Source organism: Sebastes umbrosus, chromosome 9 (genome assembly GCF_015220745.1).
Source record: "Sebastes umbrosus isolate fSebUmb1 chromosome 9, fSebUmb1.pri, whole genome shotgun sequence".
NCBI classification, from domain to species: Eukaryota; Metazoa; Chordata; class Actinopteri; order Perciformes; family Sebastidae; genus Sebastes; species Sebastes umbrosus.
This window is the reverse complement of record NC_051277.1, coordinates 26,486,431-26,506,384: the sequence shown is the minus strand read 5'-3', so window position 1 is coordinate 26,506,384 and position 19,954 is coordinate 26,486,431. Positions and strand designations below refer to the sequence as shown.

At 43.6% G+C, this 19,954-nt stretch overlaps 1 protein-coding gene across 2 annotated transcripts in view; it reads left to right on the top strand.

Moving 5' to 3' along the window:
- The window catches only part of gpc3 (glypican 3), a 127,425-nt gene that overhangs the window by 26,893 nt on the left and 80,578 nt on the right, over positions 1–19,954 (top strand). The window lies entirely within an intron of this gene.

The following is a 19,954-nucleotide window of genomic DNA, read 5'->3' as shown; positions in this document are numbered from 1 at the left end:
CTGTCTTAGTGATCTTCCTCGAGCCATTTGAATATGAAGAGATACTGTATCTGGCTCATGAATCATGATTTAGAAACTCTCACCTGAAATATCCCTGGGACTTGGGTGCAGAGCTAAGTCACCTGGGGAAACCAAAGCAAAGGAGGCGAGTAATTATCACTGTGGTTGTCTTTCTTTATCCCACAGAGCAGTTAAAGAGGAACCGAACATGAAATCACCTCTTCCTGCGAATCATTTCACATTTTATTCACCCAGATAAACCTTGTTTTTCATTTTTACATGCTTTCATTTTTCATTGTTCAGCTTTTCAAAACTGTCTGTCTCATCTCTGCGGGCTCTATGTAGGTTGCCAGGCGCTCCCGTCTCCACGGGAGGCCTCAGCATCGCATCCCCAACAGGGCTGGCATCCTGTTTAAAGTGCTCCCGTTGTCTCGCGTGCTCCACGGTACACCTTTTTAATCGCCCCTCCGTCTTTTGATTTGACCACACTCGAAACCCAAAATTGCGACGTCTGTCTCTCTGCTGATAATGTGTCAGCCAGTCTGCACCCTATGGGGTGGATATTTGCATATGATTTTAGCTGTGGCGGCTCTGGAAATCTTCAATAGCAGAATTATCACTCCAGAAAGAAAAGAGGCAACTCTTTCAGACTCACACTTTGGGGCTGTTCATCTTACGCATTTCTATTGTTCTTCTTAAACAAAAGCTGATTTCTCCAGTGAGATTAAGTGAGTGCGTTATGTTTATATTCATTCTGAGAAGACCTGTAAGAAAGAAGTATTGGTTTGCTTTTGAGCTTGTTTTAGAAATGAAAGGAAAAAAAGGTTTTATAAAGAAAATAACCGTACAAATGTGTGAATGCATCAGCGCTTGTTCTATCTCATGTCCTTGAATGTTTTCTTATGAACTACAACGTCTTCGTCGATAAAGAAAACCTTTCACAGATTTGAGCTGAAGTTTGTACTAGTATGTATCTCCATATATAGCTGTGTCACCCACATATTTTCTTAAGCTTCAAGGCAGGAGTTTGTGCTTTACTCTTCTCCCACCAGAGACAATGCTTAGCTCTGACAGATCTGCCTCATTAGATCCAGTTATTCTCGTTCAGCCTTTATAGAGACACCCGAGTTTTAGTTCAGCTTTGGTGTCACCTCAGCGGAGCGTTATCTGCAGGGAAAACACACCATTTCTGTTCTTCTCTACATTTCCTGTGCCACCTAGCCTGTCGTGTTCTTTACGCTGATGTGTCAAAAACTGGTCATGAACGGTTTCTAGGGACGAGCGTGGTTCTTGGTGTTTGAGCCACATTTTAATGATGTGCCCTGTTGCACGCCTCTCGAGCTGAATTTCATCATAGAGGAAAAACAAACAGTGTGGAGTGAGGATCAAAGTGTCATTTGAAATGCTATCATCAAACAGAGCTGAAGGGACTGACAGCTCCTCCCTGCTCCAGCTGAGAGAAGGAGCCTTTGTTTCTTTCAGCGCCAGATGACTGGTGCATCAGCCGGGGTGCAGAGAAGAGGAGAAGAGAGGAGAGGAGAGGAGAGGAGATGAGAGAGGAGAGGAGAGGGGAGGAGATGAGAGAGGAGAGGAGAGGAGAGGAGACTACAGGAGAGGAGAGGAGAGGAGGAGAGAGTGGAGGAGATGAGAGAGGAGAGGAGAGGAGAGGAGAATAGAATAGAGGATAGGAGAGGAGAGAGGGGAGGAGAGGAGAGGAGAGGAGAGGAGATGGGCGGAGCGGAGCGGAGAGGAGATGAGAGAGGAGAGGAGAGAAGAGGAGAGGACAGGAGGTAAGAGTGGACCAGACGAGAGAGTGGAGGAGAGAGTGGAGGAGAGAGTGGAGGAGAGGAGAGAGTAGAGGGGACAAGAGGGTGGAGGAGAAGAGAGGCTGCGAGAGTGGAGTGGAGGGGAGAGGAGGAGCGAGAGGAGGAAATGAGAGAGTGGAGGAGAGGGGTGAGGAGGAGAGGGGAGGGGAGGAGATGAGAGAGGGGGTAGACTAGAGAGGAAAATGAAGAAGAGGAGAGAGGAGAGAAGGAAAGAGAAAAGGGGAGAAGAGAAGAGAAGAGGAGAGGAAAGAAAAGGATAAGAAATGAAAGAGTAGAAGGGGAGAGAGAAAAAGAAGGACAAAGGTGAAAAGGAGAAGAGTGTAGAGGAAAGGAAAGGAGGGTAGAGGAAGAGGAAGAGGACAGGGCAGGAAAGGAAAGGGAATAAAAAAAGGAGAGGAAATGAAAAGCAGAAGAGTGGAGAGAAAAGGAGACAAAGAGGAAGGACCGGGTGAAGAGTGAAAGCAGCATATTGACATGAACACAGCTCACACTGAGCTAATGAGCTCCTTTAAATGAATCACCCAGCATCTCCATACATCATGTGGGACTTTTTTCTTCCACTTAATGGATGATACAAATCTGCTTTTCAGAAATGCCCACAGTTCTATTTAATCAAAGCCTTTCTGCGAGCGAAATCAATGCGAATGCGAGACTGCATTTGAACAGCCACATCTATTAACGAGACGTGTTTGAGAACGAACACGTTTGTCTTCATACTAATCCAAATGGAGGCTATTCTTAGATGTCACTTTGTTTATATTTACCCTCACTCCAGGGCAGGCATATTCAGAATAAATCTAAAGCCTCTGCAGCTGATGTGTTGCGGCTGCAAAAAGTTCCTTCTCCCTTTTTCCTCAAAGCTATCACTTCCTCAATCTGAAGTTATTTGAGTTCAGCTCTGTGGGGGCAACCCCAGCAAGACCTGAAGGTGTTTGCTTGTCAATCTTTCTCTTTGTGCACAACGTTTGGCAGGTCGTGGCATGGGACACCTGCTCCAGAATTAATCTTCAAGGTCTCCGTGTTTATGAAAAGCATCCTCCGCTTTGGAAAAGTGCACTCTGCAGTCGGTTCACTCACAGGTCTAAGCTGTTTGAACCTAATTCAGGTTTGCAGTTTCATAATATCAGCACAGAGTTTCTGTCGCAGCGTTGAGAAGCGACCCATTTATTTCTGCTCATCCTGTATTGTTTCACAGTTTTCATCCTTCACCTCGCGACCCCACCAGCTTGCCCTCTTCCTCATACTCCAACCATGCACTTACGGTTCAAAGAGATGCATTTTTCATTTTCTATGAAATATTGAAACACTTACGCAACATGCGCTCAGCCATGCAGACATAACAACCGTGTCAGGGCAGGGTGGAGCAGGGCAGAGGGGCTGATCTTACTTCTTTGGGATCTCATGGCTTATTTACAGCAATATAAATATGTAACAATTAACCAAATTTAACTTCTTCTGAAAGAGGGCCACTGGCATTTGTTCCCTAAAATGACCCGTGTTTATTCTTTTTTTGACCTCAGCGACCTCTTGCCGTCATGAGAGTTATTATTGTCTTCTCTAGTAGTGTGAGCGGAAGACCGGGGTTCTTCTTTTGTCTTAGTTGCCTGAACTGACCTTAAACATAGTTGAGCTGCAGTGAAACTAGAATTCAAATTACTCTAAGAGCCTACAGCCATGCTAGCGGCTCAGTGAGGCTGTGCTTTGAGCTTAATGCTAATGTCAGCATGCCAACATGCTGAAGTCCAGCAGGTATATTAGCACCATCTTAGTTTAGCGTGTTATAGGCCTAATCATCCTGACAGTTGCTAGTTAGCACTAAGCTCAAAGTACAGCTGAGGCTGATGGGAAGGATTTAGTTTTGAAGGTGCGTGTCATAAACCAAAGTATTGGAGAAAATAAATGATGACATGAAAATGTGCTTGATGAAAAGTTAAGGGATCCTCAAACTTATTACAATTCATCCTGAGTGGGACCGTGAATGTCTAATTGAGACATTTCAGTCTGGACCAAAGTGGTGACCCACCAAAGTGACATTGCCATGAGCCACGCCGCTAGCTTGGCTAAAAGTCCAGCCATGGGACGTGACCTAGATCAACAGTATGCCGTGTGGTTCCCTCCATATGTCTAAATAAGGATGGTAGATTTAAAAAGAAAAAAACTCTAAATTTGTTGTTTGTTCAATAGTTTTTATCTGCCTTTAAAGGTGCTAAACTATATCCAGAGCATTAATATAGCATCAAACAACTGTTGTCTATGTAAAGACATAGAGGAGTAATGTCTACTTGAGCAGAGAATGAAGTCGCTCTCCCTCCGTGTGTGTTGTAAACAGAGCTTCTCTGTGCTTTGTTGACATTGCCGGGCCGGCTGCGTGGGTTTTTAGTGCATGTTAGCGCATGTGAGCGTGCCCCACTGGCTAGCTCATGGCCGCTGCTCTGCACTGCTTTCATACAGTGGTTACAGCTGATAACACCATTCCGACCAACGGCGTCTTTGTGGAAGCGTAGCACCCACCCACCCCCAGGTTAAAACTGTTAGCTCTCTCAGCACATTCACCCTTGTTTGCACTGTTTAGCGTTGTTTGCACAGTTAGCTGTGGTTCACCACAGTCGCCATCTTGAGAGCTTTTGAGAGGCAATAGAAATGCTCCCAATCACGTATTTAGCATATATAATTTCCCATAAGTCCTAGACCATCATGGTTTTAAATATCAGCAGTTGATGTAATGAGTCCATTAAAAGTTTTAAAATGACTTTAGATAACAGATAACAGATATTGAAGAAGCCAAGTTACAATGACGTGTCTGCGCCGTCACACTGGTACATTTTTATAGAAGCTGTAGCATTGTTTGTACAGAATGCTAATAAATGAGTCGTTGTTAAATTGTGTTAAAATCGCAAAGGTCTCAACTTCTAATAACAACAGCTGAAGCAGATGCTCGGTTAGTAAACCCTCATTTCTTCAGAGGACCACTTAAAGAAATGTTCAATGAGAGATTGTCGGGCTACAGAAGCTAATGGAACGGCGGTTAGACATCAGAATCACAAACACTCATAATGACTCATTCTGGAAGACACTGACAAATGACCTCATTTTTTAAATTTAAGTAATTGGACTTGTTGGAAGAGGACCTGGTGTAGACATGAGTCATCAAGAAGATGATTTGGATGTAAAAAAAAAATATATTCAACATACTGTATATTTGGCATATACAGTAGGTCTACCGAGAGATGAAGTATTATTTTTAGGACTGTCAAAGTTAACACGATAATGACGTTAACTAATGTAAATTCATTTTAACGCAACTCATTTTTTTAACGCATTAAAGCAATCGATCCAAACTTATGCTAAATTTTGGTGAGGTAAAACTGTCATGGCCATTTTCAAAGAGGTCCCTTGACCTCTGACCTCAAGATATGTGAATGAAAATGGGTTCTATGGGTACCCACGAGTCTCCCCTTTACAGGCATGCCCACTTTATGATAATCACATGCAGTTTAGGGCAAGTCATAGTCAAGTCAGCACACTGACACACTGACAGCTGTTGTTGCCTGTTGGGCTGCAGTTTGCCATGTTATGATTTGAGCATATTTTTTTATGCTAAATGCAGTACCTGTGAGGGTTTCTGAACAATATCTGTCATTGTTTTGTGTTGTTAATTGATTTCCAATAATAAATATATACATACATTTGCATAAAGCAGCATATTTGACCACTCCCATGTTGATAAGAGTATTAAATACTTGACAAATCTCCCTTTAAGATACATTTTGAAAAGATTAAAAATGATTAACTATTGCAATTGATTGACAGCCCTTATATTAACACAGGGACATAGGATTAGGACTTGGAAATTGTATTTTATTTTATTTCACTGTGTTCTAAGGTTTGGGGGTAATGTCATACTACTTTATACCCATTATCACACACTTTGATCTCACATGGTTTTCCAGATTGAAAACAGTAGTCGTCATATTCTCACACCCTCTTCCTCAAAACAATACCGCTGTCATTGTTCAGACTGTAGCCGAAACTGTCGGCCCAGTCTACATTTGAAGCGATTGACCCGGGAATTATTGATGGAGCAGGACACCATGTTCGCCCAGCAGGAGTGTGTGAAGAGGGCACCGCTGCCCAAGGGCGATCCGGGACCGAACAGCTTAACGAAGGAAAGACAAAGAGGCGGCGGAGGGAGCGGCTGCACGCTTCTCTGCCCGCGCGGCGTGACTGATGCGAGGAGAAATGTTTGGGTGGTGAGGAGTCTGCTCCGAGTCCCGGCGGAGCCTCATCAGTGGTCCACCTCTCCATCCCCCCCCCCACCCACCTCCCCTACATCCCTACATCTCCAACCACCCTGGCTGAGAGGCTAAGTGGTGTGAAGCAGGGAGCTCTCCGACAAGCTCCATTACTTCTCCTCAGCAAATTCCCCCGGTCCGCCTGTCAGTGGTGAGGTGATGGGGTGGGGTGGATGTTGGGGAGTGGTGGGTCGATCAAAGGAGGTGGAATAGAGTAGAGTCTCGTTAATTTACGAGCTCCCTCATCAGCTTTATGTGCTTTTTTTAGTAACTTCTATATCAATGGCAGTAAAAGTAGTTAATTCTGCCTTGTTAGCTTCACTTTTTAGCGCTCGGTTAGAGGTCGGTTTGTTCGATTTCTCTCCTCCTGAGAGGCAAACTGAGAGTGGCGGGAACATGGGAGGTAAAAACACAGAGGAAGAACTGTCATGGCTAACTCGGACCTTGTTAGTATCGATCCTCTCAGATTGAGCACCCTTTCATTCATAATTCATCTCCGTCTGATGGGCACAGATGGAGGCCCGGAGAGGATGGGGATGAACTGTGTTTTAGTGTGTTTTCATAAGCAGTCCGAAATGTTTTCTTGTGACGGCACAGATAGTAATGAGCCACATGGGGGTTGTGTGTCGGCCTCTCTGGGGCTGAGTGTCCCTGGGTTGATCCGTCAGGTCTGATGGGTGCTGCGAGCGGCCCCGATGTCCTCCGCCGCGTTACAGGAAGCCGGTACGTCTGCTCCCTTCCGCGGTCCACTTCAGGGTATGTCAGCCTGAACAAGGCGAGTGGAGGGGATCGCTCCCTATTAATATTTGAGGAGCTCTCGTCGCTGCAGCTGTTTACTTAACAGAACACGCTCCGGGGCTTCCCTGAAGAGCGCGGCACAGAGGAGCTAGCTGACAGCGTCACCCTGTCACTCACTCCTCTTGCCCTCAACACCACCACCACCACCTACACCCCCTGCCTCTCGTGGGTGCTGTACCGCTACCTGTCCTTTTTCCCCAAGCTCCATCCCCAACCCCCCCCAATCATCCATCACAATCCCATCGCACTGCTTCCTACCTGTCAACCTCTGTAGTGACTGTCATTACTTTTCATTTGTGCTGCCGTGTTATGCGAGGTAAGTGCAAACGCTCGCTCACTGAATGATTTCGTTGTTTTGCCGTCTTGCGTCTCCCTTTCAATTTGTAAACATAGCTGTGTCTGTTGATCTGCTCCGTCAAGATCGCACCGATGTGTCACAGCACGGGTTGTTTGTCACCTCAAAGCAGTCCAAGTGGATTAATGGCTGTTACGACCAAGCTCTGTCCTCCTCCTCCTCCTCCTCCTACACCTCCTCCACCTCCACCACTCTGAAGATGATGACAAGCGTTCACCCATGCAGGCCGTGCCACTCCCGGCCTCATTCCCCTGATGTGCAGCCTGCTCTGAAGTCAGACAGAGTTCAGGAGTTCATGCAGCTTTAATAAGTGAGAGCTTTTCTCTCCTAATTTATAACAGTCTCATTGCTGCAGTTTAAAGAAACTGCGAGTTAGAGGAGAAGCTTGATAGCACTCTTGTGTCTGCGCGGTAAACATGAAGCCACATCAGCTTAGCACAAGTACTAAATGAGAGAAAAGCTACCTGGCTCTGTTCAACGGTAACAAAATCTGTCTCGCAGCATCTCACTCAGTTGAGAACAGCTCACTAAAGCTTGAGACAAACCTGAAGATTAGCTGAAACCTGGAAAAGACTGGACAGACCACACATGATTGCACAGATTTTGTAGTCTTTGGCTGTCAGGAAGGAGCATAATCCTTACGACTACTAGACAACACAATGAACCAGTGGTCAGTAGTGACAGATCCTGCGGAAAGGTGTTGCATGTTCTTGTACCAAAATAAACATGAACGACCACCAGCTGCTTGCTCTGTTTATATGCAATTTGCACTGAAATCTGGGGGTAAGATCTTGGATGGAGGGGTGTGTGGGACTGTATTGGAGGTAAGTGAACTTCAGTGAATAATATTTCCAAAAACTATTCTTTTAAAGATACACTGTGTATGATTTGCATCTAGTGGTGTGGTTGCAGATTGCAACCAACTGAGTACCCCTCTGCTCCCTCCTCCCTTTCCAAGACTGTACTAACGTGAGCCGTCAAGTGCAAAACCGTGGTAACGCCATTCACCTCTCTCAGAAGCCATCCTTTCCATAATACCACTGCTTTAGAAGCAGTGGAAGTCAGACGGCGGCTGGCGGTACCACGGTTTTGCACTCTGCAGCTCACATTACCGCAGTTTAACACACGGGTCGGAGAACTTCGGTGGCCTTCAGGTAACGTAAAAATGCTAAAGGCTCTCTCTAGAGCCAGTGTTAGGTTTGTCCGTTCTGGGGTACATGGAAGAGCAACATAGCGGACACCATGAAGAGGACCCGCTCCAAAGAGCTTATATTGTCAAGAGGTGAAAGTCAATTGTTCGTTCTATTGCAACATCAGCGCCCAGCAGCAAAGCTACACTTCTGCAATTTTGGACTGAAAGCGGCTACCGGACGCCAGTTAAATGTTCGCCTACAAAGTGCTGCACAAAAGTTAAACAAAATGATTTCTATTCTTTTGTCATATTTAATGTCTCTACCGAAATGGCCTGTGTTGAACAATGAAAATGTTATAAACATAATAAGCGTTTTCAGTCCAAATTGGCGGCAGCGGCTGTCAAAAAAACACCCGAGTTTCGTCTCTTTGCTTCTATACTCTTTACCCGCTCCTTATGTAGATATGAAGGGCTCATTCTAAGCTAACGAAAACACAATGATTCTTAGTTTCAGGTGAATATACACTAATGAAAACATAGTTAGGAATATTATATTCCATTTCTGCCAAAGGGCTGTCGTTGAGGAGGCCTCACCGCTGAATAAACAGAACAGAAAAAGACGAGATTTGAAATGGCCTCTTTATCCTTTTAGGTCAAGCGTTTGTTTTGTCTCCGTCTCCCCTTTTTTTCATTCTTCTGCTATACTTCCCAACCATCCGGAGGCTTTCTGTTACCCTCAGTTGAGCAGGATTTGTCACAGGTGTTAGCAGGAGGCTCTCGTTCCCATCATACCGCAGAGTATTTTCCTGTCCTGCTTTGAACCCAGCTTCAGTTCAACTTTCTCGATATTGGAAGCAGACTTGATACACGCAAGAGATTGCATAAGCTGTATGGTCGAGACCATATCAGGCTGAGAGGTGAGGTCTCTTTGTGTGTGTGTGTGTGTGTGTGTGTGTGAAACGCCCCATTAATTGAAAGAACAAGAGCTGCAGTCTCCCTGAGCCGCTGCAGATTCCCTCTCATGTTGAGCTTTGTCTTGTGCAGCTTAATTTGCACACCTTCTACCACGCTGTTGTTTGATGCCAGGTTGTGTTTTTCTCTAAGTGGGATTATTTGTCGAGCAAAACTGCTCAGTCAAATGCACCAGGGAAAGTTTAGAGGCCGGTCACGTGTCTGTCTGTGTGCAGATACTGTAGGTCGTATACAGGCTTGTTTGCTTCTCAGATGATTCTCTCTACTCTCTTCTTCTTCTCGTTCACCTATTGGCACATGCATGTACGTGCGCCACCGTATGAGACATAAAGCGCTCTGTTTCAGTGTTTTAGGTGAAGGTTTGATGTTGGATTTGTATAGATGGCACAAAAGAGAGACGCAGAAGCTAAAAGGGAAATTGCGTGATGGTTTGATAGCGCTGGCTGCAAAATGTGGGCTTTTCAAAGTTTCACGTCCTTGTATTTGTAAAAGTGTATTGAATTCCACTATTCAAGTGCAATGAAGGACATCGTAAATTCTTATCATACTCAGGGTTGTAATCCACTATGAAAGACAGTTCATCTCTCTGATTAATGAAGTCTTTTTAATGTGATTTCTGATTCAGATTCAAAAGGGGCAATTTGCTTTACAGACCAGTAGTCCAAACAAATAAATACATCATCCATGCCTCCTGCACCTCCTCACCATGAATCATGGGAAAAGAAGACGCAGTTACATGACATCCGGAGTTGTAATTTGTTTAAAAAAACAATAGCAGGTGGAACAAAGGACAAGATGGAAGCATCTGGAACTCCACTTGTAACGCCGAAAATACACCAGGCAGTGTGGCTGGCCGCAATAATGACACAATTTTCTGCGGCCGGGAGGGTGTTCTTGATACTCGGTATCGGTCGATACCCAAAGCCCAGGTATCACTATCGGTATCGGGACTGAAAAAGTCGGATCGTTGCATCTCTAGATGGAATGATTTAATTTTGGTAGTCAAAGGTCAAGGTCACTGTGATCTCACAAAACACGTTGTTGGCCATAAGTCAAGAATTCATATGCTAATTTTGACAATTTCACAGAGATATCTTAACGGGATAAAATAATGTAGTGATGACATTTTGGAAAGACATGGAAGTAAACTGCAACTTGACTGGTTGGTGGAGGCGTACAGCCATGAGGTGGTAATTCTAGTTTTTCTTTGTCTTTTTTTTGACATTATCCTTTTCCTCTGCATTTTCTCTATTGATTTGAAATAGGATTTATAACACTGACCACTTTGAACATGACAAAATATCATCTCCAATTAGACGCAGTGCACCTGTAGGTTAAAAGGTAACATACTCGACCTTTCTCTAACGACAAAATGGTAGCGCTCTTATTCATGCATTTTTCAGAAGGGCAGAGAGTTTTTTTGAGAGCAGTTAGTAAAGATGACACACACACACACCGGGAACTGTCCGAACCCTGATAAAACCCCAGGAGAGGTGTTGGGTTTAACCACGACATTTCAGAGCAAACTGTAGACAAGACCCAAGGGTGTGGTGGTGACTGGATCTCCTTACAACACTCCAGTATGAGTGCAGATGCCCATGTGAGGTTAAGAGGGTAAAAATTAGAGGAGTCTGTGCGGGCTAATGACCGACTCCCGGGGGGGGGGGGGCATGCTCGGTAGCAGCTGCCGAGAGGAGAGAGAAGCAGGCTGCTGCTGAGATAGCTGCTAGATAAAGAACATGTGTTTCCGTCTTACGCTCTAAACTTGTCTAATCTTAGAGTCAATCAGATGACTACATGCAATATAAGATGCCACTATAGTGACAAACCTGTCCAAATCTGCAGTTCCTCTCTGCCTCGTTTTTAGCTCATTGTTTTGGTTTAAGGCCCACATTTCACTCATTCACTCTTTTTTTATGAACTCATCACCAAATAGCAGACAGAATATAGCGTAGCGTTTAGGAGACCCAGATATTTTTCACTGGAGTTGATCGAGACCAAAACTCAAACCCAAAAGTAAGTGATGAACTTTTCCTCCACTGCAAACCTTCTGCTCACTGTGCTCATCGCTCTCTATCACAGTGAATGTGCATAAACACGCGTCTGCACGGCAGTGGTCTCTTATACAGTAATGAGACGAGGCAAAATAGAAGTTACCAGAATGTGACTCTATAGTTCTATAAGAGTGTGCGTGGCACAGCGTCGCTCCATATTACAAAGTATAAGTGAAACGAGTTCAAACACAGTTACTGTGGGGAGCATAATTAAAGCACTGTACGGCCTCGACCGTGTCTAGTTTTGCGGCGTTGCAATCAGCGGGTGAAATCCACTGCCAAATCGTAAATCAAAAACTACACCATAGGCATCTAATTTGGGAATGCCATTAACCCCTCGCGTTGATTATAAATACAGCTTCAGACAAAAATGCAAAGACTTAAAGGATCAGACTTCTTGTAGACGGAAACAATTAGAACAAAAGAAAGGCCCGTCATTCGTTATCAAGATATATTCTACTTTAGTAACATAAATAAGAGGAGATTGAAAAGTTTTCTATACGATATTCAGAGTATTAATATAGCAGCAAACAATAATTGTCTATGTAAAGATATAGTGGAGTAATGTCTACCTGAGCAGAGAATGAAGTCACTCTCCCTCTGTGTGTGTTGTAATCGTACTTCTCTGAGCTTTGTTGACATAGCCGGGCTGGCCTCTGCTCTGCACTGTTCTCATACGGCAGTTACGGTTGATAACGCCGTCCCGACCGACGGCGTAGTCGCAGAAGTGTAACACCCACCCTTCGGTTCCCCCCAGCTTAACACTGTTAGCTCTGTCAGCACTGTTGCCGTTGTTTTCACTGTTAGGTTGTTAGCACCATTAGCTGCGAGCCGCCGGCATAGCCGTTGCCATGTTGAAAGCCGTGTGGAGGCAATAGAAAATCTCTGGATTTTGAGTTTAGCACCTTTAACCATCATAAGGCGTTCTGTGATTCAACTTCACGGATGCTATATGCACCTGCCGTTACTAAGCAACCAAGCACCCTGCGTGCTGTGATGAAGATGATGAAGTTGCGGTAATTTAGCAGTAAAAGCCTCACTGACTATACGAAACAGTAAAAACAAAGATAAATGGATTTCTTACACTACCTTTACTGCTCGATTTGTCTATGTCAGTTTGGCACAACATGCTTAATCGACCAGAAAGACTCTGACATGGGCAGATTAGAGCAGGCGGTGCAGGACACACCGAAAAAAACTAGGCCGACCGACGCTCACCGACGGCCCCAGACTGTCCGACGGCCGACCGTCGGCTTGGTGTGTCGGGCTTTACAGCACTGCCCTGTTAGCAGCTACTCTGACATGAACAGGAACAAACGGTGTCATAAATAAACACAAGAGAATAATTTACAAGGCGCAGGCTCAATTAAAACACTTACGGGAAGAGTCTTGAAGTTGTTTTGATCATATTAAGTTGGATTAAATGTATAATTTGACTCGACAACAAACCATAGTTGAATTTCAACCCACAGAAATGTTCATAGCCAAAGAACCTTATGTTCTCGGCTGCCGAAAACAAGGATTTCTGTGTGGCTGATTGTAGATATTGGCCGTGGCCGATTCTTTGTATTTCTTTGGTTCATCCTGGCGGAAAGCTTTACTGTTCTTTGAAAAATAATAGGCAGCCTTGGGAATGTGCCGAAATGAAAGGACAAGACAAGGCATGTCAGGAAATGACTTTCTCTCTAAATTACTTTTTTTTTAAGAATTCGCTTCTCTGAAGTAATGTCTCCTATTGACCATTCTTCCTTTGGGTCTTTTTTTTTGTTGAGTCTCTTTGTGTCCAACATAAAATAAAAAAATAAAAAACCATGAATTGAAGGAAATTTGAATGGAATAAGTTTCCTTGTAAAAAGAAAGCACAATCAATAGCTGCTGCTGTCGTTTGCGCGGCAGGAGAGACTTTGACTGTCAATGTCATTTGAAAGTGTGCACAGTTTGAATGACAGCGGGGACGCAGCTGCTCCGAGGCTCTCAGTGAGACACTGCAGTGAAGAACACAGAGAAATTAAATGCAGTCGGCAGTCTAACTGACGATGTCTGTCACTTCGCCAGCATGACGCTGCACTTACACTGCTGAGACACCCACAGAAAGTTCAACTTTTCATTTTCAGATGTAGGTTTTACAGGAGTACTATGGGAAATGACTGCTTGTTTATATGCATGTATGTATGTGTGTGAGGCGGCCCGGTGTGTGTCCCGCTCTTGTGGTTGTGGGTCTAATTATCGGGCCTCAGACGGAGCCAGAGGCCAACAGGTGTCTAGAAGAGGCTGCTCTGGATCAAAGCCAGTGAAAATAATTACACAACCTCGTCTCTCCCCTCTCTTAGATAAGACTAACTGCCTGCCGCCTCGCACTCGGACACGCTCTAACCGCAGACCACATATCCGCAGCCCTTTTTACACAAAAATAGCACAATCAGTTACATTTATGCTCCGTGGCGCGATGACGGCGGGCAGACAGACGGACGCACACCCTCGTGCGTGTGCACATATGTCTGGCACACTAAGGGGTGAGCGCGGGCAGACAGACGCACACAGCGATGCCACTCGGCTGAACATCTTATCTGTTCATCATTAACACGCAGCCAGGAAGCCAAGAGCAAACTTTAAAGGACAGACGCGCGCTCCACCAGTGCTCTGGCATTTCCGTGGCCTCATTTCAAAGAGCCGCTTTGAAGTCTCTTAACGAACATTCGAGCCACATTTATCTGAAACTACTGTACGACGATAAAACCGATCAGTTCATCAAAGACGGGAGCTTGATTTGATTTCGATTCAACTCCAGTGGACTCGCCCCACCGTGACGCGACTAACCTTGACTCAGTCTGATTGGATTTGTAGACAAAAAGAGAGATATGCTTGTGAAAAGATTTCCAACTGTGACCAGAAAAAAGCATGGAAAAGTTTTTGGAAAACACAATTAATGAAATACCAGGTCATGAAGTGAAAGTATTTAACCTTTTCCTCTCCACCCGTTTTTGTCTTTTTTTGTTTAGGGGGGTACAGCGGGTCTTTAGGGGGAGATAGCAGGTCAAGTAGATGACACATAGAAGTGGTGTACATCATCTGAAAGCTGGGAACTTAAAGAGTAATTTGAGGTGCAGCTCAGCACTGTGTGTCAAGTTGTTCTAGTCATTAATAAGAAATAGAAATTAATTAATTAATTAAAATTGTGAAAGTGCATAAAGACTTAGAACATTATAATAGAAGTAAATGATGGACATCCCCATGCTCTATTATGTCTCAGAAGTTGCAGCAATTTTTGGGTTGATATCATTTGTTACACAGATTAGGTGCTAAATTTAACCATTTTTTACCACTCGAGAATTGATAAAAATGATCAATAATCCCTCCAAAATACCACATTAAGACACCAAGACCTTGAGGAACACCATAGAAGAAGTCATGCTGTGATATGGGTACAAAAAAGTTTTACATTTGGAGATTTCTGCAAGAATTGCATTTTTCGGCGATTGGATGGTGAGCACTTCTGTTCTGGAAACCTCTCAGAAACCCCCTTATTGTTAATCTACCTAGGAAAACCATCCATCCTCTGAATGCTCTAGGTCTGTAGTTTGTGGTTGTAAAGTTTCATGAGGCTGTGATTATCCTAGAGGTCACCACAGGTCATTTTATACAGAGAGGTCAAATAAAAAAACAAAATGGTCTCAATACAATGAAATGGCTACTATGGGGACTAACATCATCACACATGAAAACAATTGGGCTCATTGGATCCACAAGATTCTCAGCTTTACAGTGATACCCAATTTATGTAATTCTGCATACCGGACTTCAATATACAGAAATATTCAAACACACCATTTTAGAATAGACAAAAATAACACATTTATACTGCATTCAAAGAACTGCATGTGATTATCATTAAGTGGGCATATCTGTAAAGGGGAGACTTGTGGGTACCTATAGAACCCATTTTCATTCACATATCTTGAGGTCAGAGGTCAAGGGACCCCTTTGAAAATCGCTATTCGTGTGAGTGGAAGAGGTTAAAGCTGAAGCCGTCATTCTGAGTGCATTGCTCTGAAAATAAATGTTCCATTCATCAAAGATTGTATCTGACAGAAAAGACATAATAAATCTGATCTAAATCAGTCACTCTTTATGCACCACGGCGTATAATAGCGTGGGAACTGACGCTAACAAGAACAGGAAGTACAAAAAAACAGCTTTCATAAATTGAATTATGAAACCGTTTTATCAATTACTTATTAAGCACACATTTATTCACATGAAAATGTTACAGGTTACCACTCAAGCTCTGCACAATAGTGCCTGAGTGATATTTTATATGCGTGCCCCACATTATTAGTTACACTCAGGGATACAGGGCCTCTGGCAAGATGCACACTGGATGTGATGAATATGTAAATGAATGAATGTCTGCCTTTACATTACGATGCCTGGGTTCTGACTTTGACTGCTGTCCTTGCAGAAGTAAAATCCTCAAACTTTGTCTGACTCTCTCCTCAATTTCACGATGAATGTACATTTTCTCCTGGTTCACAAAAATATGAAAGTATCTGATGCCATTATGGACAGAGGATATAAAGGATATAGTAGGTAGTGTCTGCACCTACAGCTTGTTGTTGTTGTTAACCATCCTAACATGCAGTGACACGTGATCAAGGACAGATTATTTCATGCTGTGAGCTTTCCAAATGTCATCACTGCCATTAGCTGTACACACGAACCCTGATGGTGCAATGGAAATTTACAGTAATAGAGAGAGGCAAATGTCCTTGAACATTGACTTTGTGATTCATTTTAATGTTAGAGTAGTAGAGAATAAATCTGTTCTGTGCTTTTATAACAAAAAATGGAATTACTATTTTGTAAATCATTTCACATTTTGCAAAGAGCCTGGCAGGTGCAGTTTTTACGTAAGGTTAATCAAACTTGGTTAGCGTGGATTTACCGTCACATCTGGTGGGCCGAGGGGTCCTGAGATACAGACTGTTTTTTATTCTGTGACCTGTGTTGGTGTGTTGGTATCTAGACAGCCCCTTTAATCCTATAAAGACCTTTGAATTCAACACACCTGTAAGATATATAGGACAAAAGTTAGGCTTTTTAACCCCAGTTCTATGAGTACAGGTGGTCCAGGTGCCTGCTTTGGATATGAAATGATATGAAAAATGTTCACAATTAATGAAAAATCTGTTTACAAAGAGAGGATGAATAGCCTGAGATGTCTCGCTGATCTCTCGGCTATGACTAAAAACAGAATGCTGTTTCCTCAAACCTTCCAACAATTCATTTATCTTCTCTGTTGTCAGTTGTCCTTGCAAATTCTTGTATTTTTCACCGTGATGAGTCTGATAGTGGCACTGAAGATTATATTCCTTTAGCACTGAAAGGTGCTTTGAACACACCAAGCACACTGGCTGCCACTTTATAATAGGAATTGGTCAATTTTTTTTTCTGAAAACCCAACATTGTGTGACAGGCAGTTTCCACCAGCAGCTCCTGCATGAACAGTAGCCTACGCTTGACAGTGTTGTGTCACGCAGCCTGTACGTGAGCACGTGGTATCTATATTAGCGTATCCAACATAGGGCCCGCTACTCTTATTAGGACAGCGCAACCCCCAGTGAACAAATAGGAATAGCATTTTATAGAAAAATTTGAATTAATGACTTCTTCAGTCATCCAGTGGGCCGGATTGGTCTCTTTTATGTTTGACACCCCTGTGTTAGAGGGATCCGCCTGATCTATGCATACAATGCATAACTTCTTCCATGTTCTGTAAAAACTCTGTCTCTACCAGGTGGCAACCTCCGGGGTCTGAAAAGTGAAGTCAATGCTGAAGTGCCTTAAACCTGCATTCTTTCTAACAGCCAGCAGGGGGCGACTCCTCTGGTTGTATAGAAGTCTATGAGAAAATGAGCCTACTTCTCACTTGATTTATTACCTCAGTAAACATTGTAAACATGAGTTTATGGTCTCAATCGCTAGTTTCAAGTCTTCTTCAATACAGCATGATGTTCATTTAGTAAATGATGGTCCCATTTAGAGTCAAATAGACCATAAAGCAGGGGATGCTTTAGGGCGTGGCTAAGGCGTTGTTCGGTCTTGGGGTTGTCCATGTTTTCTTCTTACAACGTTAACCCTTTCACAGCGTGTTTTCAGTTCATGAAAGTTAACTGTAACGTTTTGGTCGCCTAAAAATGTCCTATTCAGCATTCGGTTGTACTTAGCTCCACCCTCTCGTGTCACTTCTGGTTGCAAAAAAACAAGATGGCAACGGCCAAAATGTCAAACTCAAGGCTTAAAAAAGGCAGACCACAAACAAATGTGCGACGTCACGGTAACTATGGTCACTTCTCATATACAGTTTATGGTCTCTACACATGTTGTCGTTTCCCTTCTGAAACCACTATGAGCTGTGTGACTTTAGTATCTTGGATCTCATATGGGTTTTGTGTATATTATATTATGTATTATAAGTAGTGATGTATTTTGTATTATAAAGCAGACTGAAGTTGTTTCAGAAGAGCTCAACATTAGTTTGTGTTTTATTAATGAATCACTCGTCCTCCTCTCATTGGAAGTGGCTTATTGACTGCACTGCTGGATGTTGTTGTTCCAGCTTCCCTGAGTTACCACTGACCTGAGAAAGACAGATTTTACATTTTGTGCTCCACATACCTGGAACAAATTGGAGCATACGCTGGAGCATGATGCTGACGCTGAGTGCAGCGGAACAATTCAGAAATCTGATGAAAACCTGATTAACTCTGAAACGTGACGGTTTTAATTTATTTGTGATGGATGTTTGAATCGACACCAGAATATTTAGTTTGCGCCTTAATTTTATCTTTAGGATTTTAACTTGTAGAAGATAAATCAGTGTGTGTTTCTGAGCGTCAGGTAAAAATGAGATGCAGAAAAATGTGTGTGTGTTGGAGGACTTCACTCCAGTCGGTCCCGGCTTTAAGTGGAACAGTGCAGCTCTCGACTCACAGCTCTGATTTCACAGAGTGGCGGTGCCGTGTCATGGCGGCGGCGTGTCATGGCGGGATCAGGCATCACTGTAGGCTCGAGCTCGGCTGCCTGATCCGCCTGCGAGCCAGAATTCCTCCCCGGGGTCTGACTGCCAGCCTCAGCGCAGACTGTGTGACAGACAAACTGCCGTCTGTGGAAGCCCACAGCGGACCAGAGCAATAGGAAGAACAAGGCCCAGGAGGAGTGTGTGTGTGTGTGTGAGTGTGCATGTGTGTGTATGCATATAGTCCAGGCTTTGCTTGAGCTACTTAATACAGGCAGAAATGTGACGGGACCCCCGGTGAGACCTGAACCTCCAGCCCTCATGGCTCAGGCCCAGAGGCTGTCGGGGGGCCACTCTTAAGTCTCTCTGCTCTGTGATCACATGATCAGAGCTGGAAGCAGTTCTGTGAGGTTCTTCTCAGGTGGAAATATGATTTTACTTTAATGAAACTTTACTAAAGTGGAGGTAAAAATATACTGGTTGAAACTGCATTATTTTAGAGAGTTTCACATGTTCAAACTAAGCAAAGATGTGTTCTTTCACTTTGTAGTTGTTAGTATGCAGAGACAAGATCAGTAACAGGATCAGAGTCAACCATGTCCGTACCATTTACTGCAAATATCCACCACATTCCTGTTCATGATTCTTATGGAAAGCTAGTAACATGTGAATGTGTGAGATTTCAACCAGTACATAGGGTCTTTAGGGTCCTTTCCTTACTGCTGTCAGACAGTATTAATACCAATCTGAGCCTGTCAGTGGAAAAACAAGCTCTTTTAGTGGACGTAAATAGATGGTCCGCAATCGCCTGAAGCATTACATAGCAGCCCGTTTTGCGACAGCTGTCTGCAGCGCTCTCCATCAAAACTGGACCAATTTCAGAAATTGTTGCCGCATTAGTCACAAAAACATGGGGAAATAGGGACCAGGTTGAAAAATACCAAAGTTACCCTTTGGTGTAAAAATATTTCATTACAAGTAAAGTACTCGTTCTGCAGACAAATGGCCCTGTTGACTGATATATTCTTTGAATGCATGTAAAATAATCATCAGTAAAAGTGCAGATATTTTCAAAAAGTTACAAAGTTTGTTTGTGTAATCTAGTTGAGCTGGGCTATTTCAAAAATACTGAAGCACCTTTGGTCATCAGTCCAGACTTTAGTTTGACTCAGAGAGACAGGCCTGCAGGTCTCACTGTGATCTGGCCCGTAGGGGGTTATAGACTCTGTGATCTGGTGCAGCCACGGGCCAGGTCCAGCTTTATCTTAAAACATACTTTTGAAAGAAAACCAATTCTTTATAAGAATATCTAAAAATGAAAAACTTTATTTTTAAATCTGCCAGGAAACAGATGAAAACTAATGTTAGAGGTTTCTCTGTACTTTTACAGGCCTAGGCCTGTGTGTAATACAACATGTAATACATCATACCAGGAGTGACTGTGTGAAGGACTTCACAGTAGATTAGAGCTCCAGAAAAAAAGCCCCACAAGACTTAAGGAATCCATTGG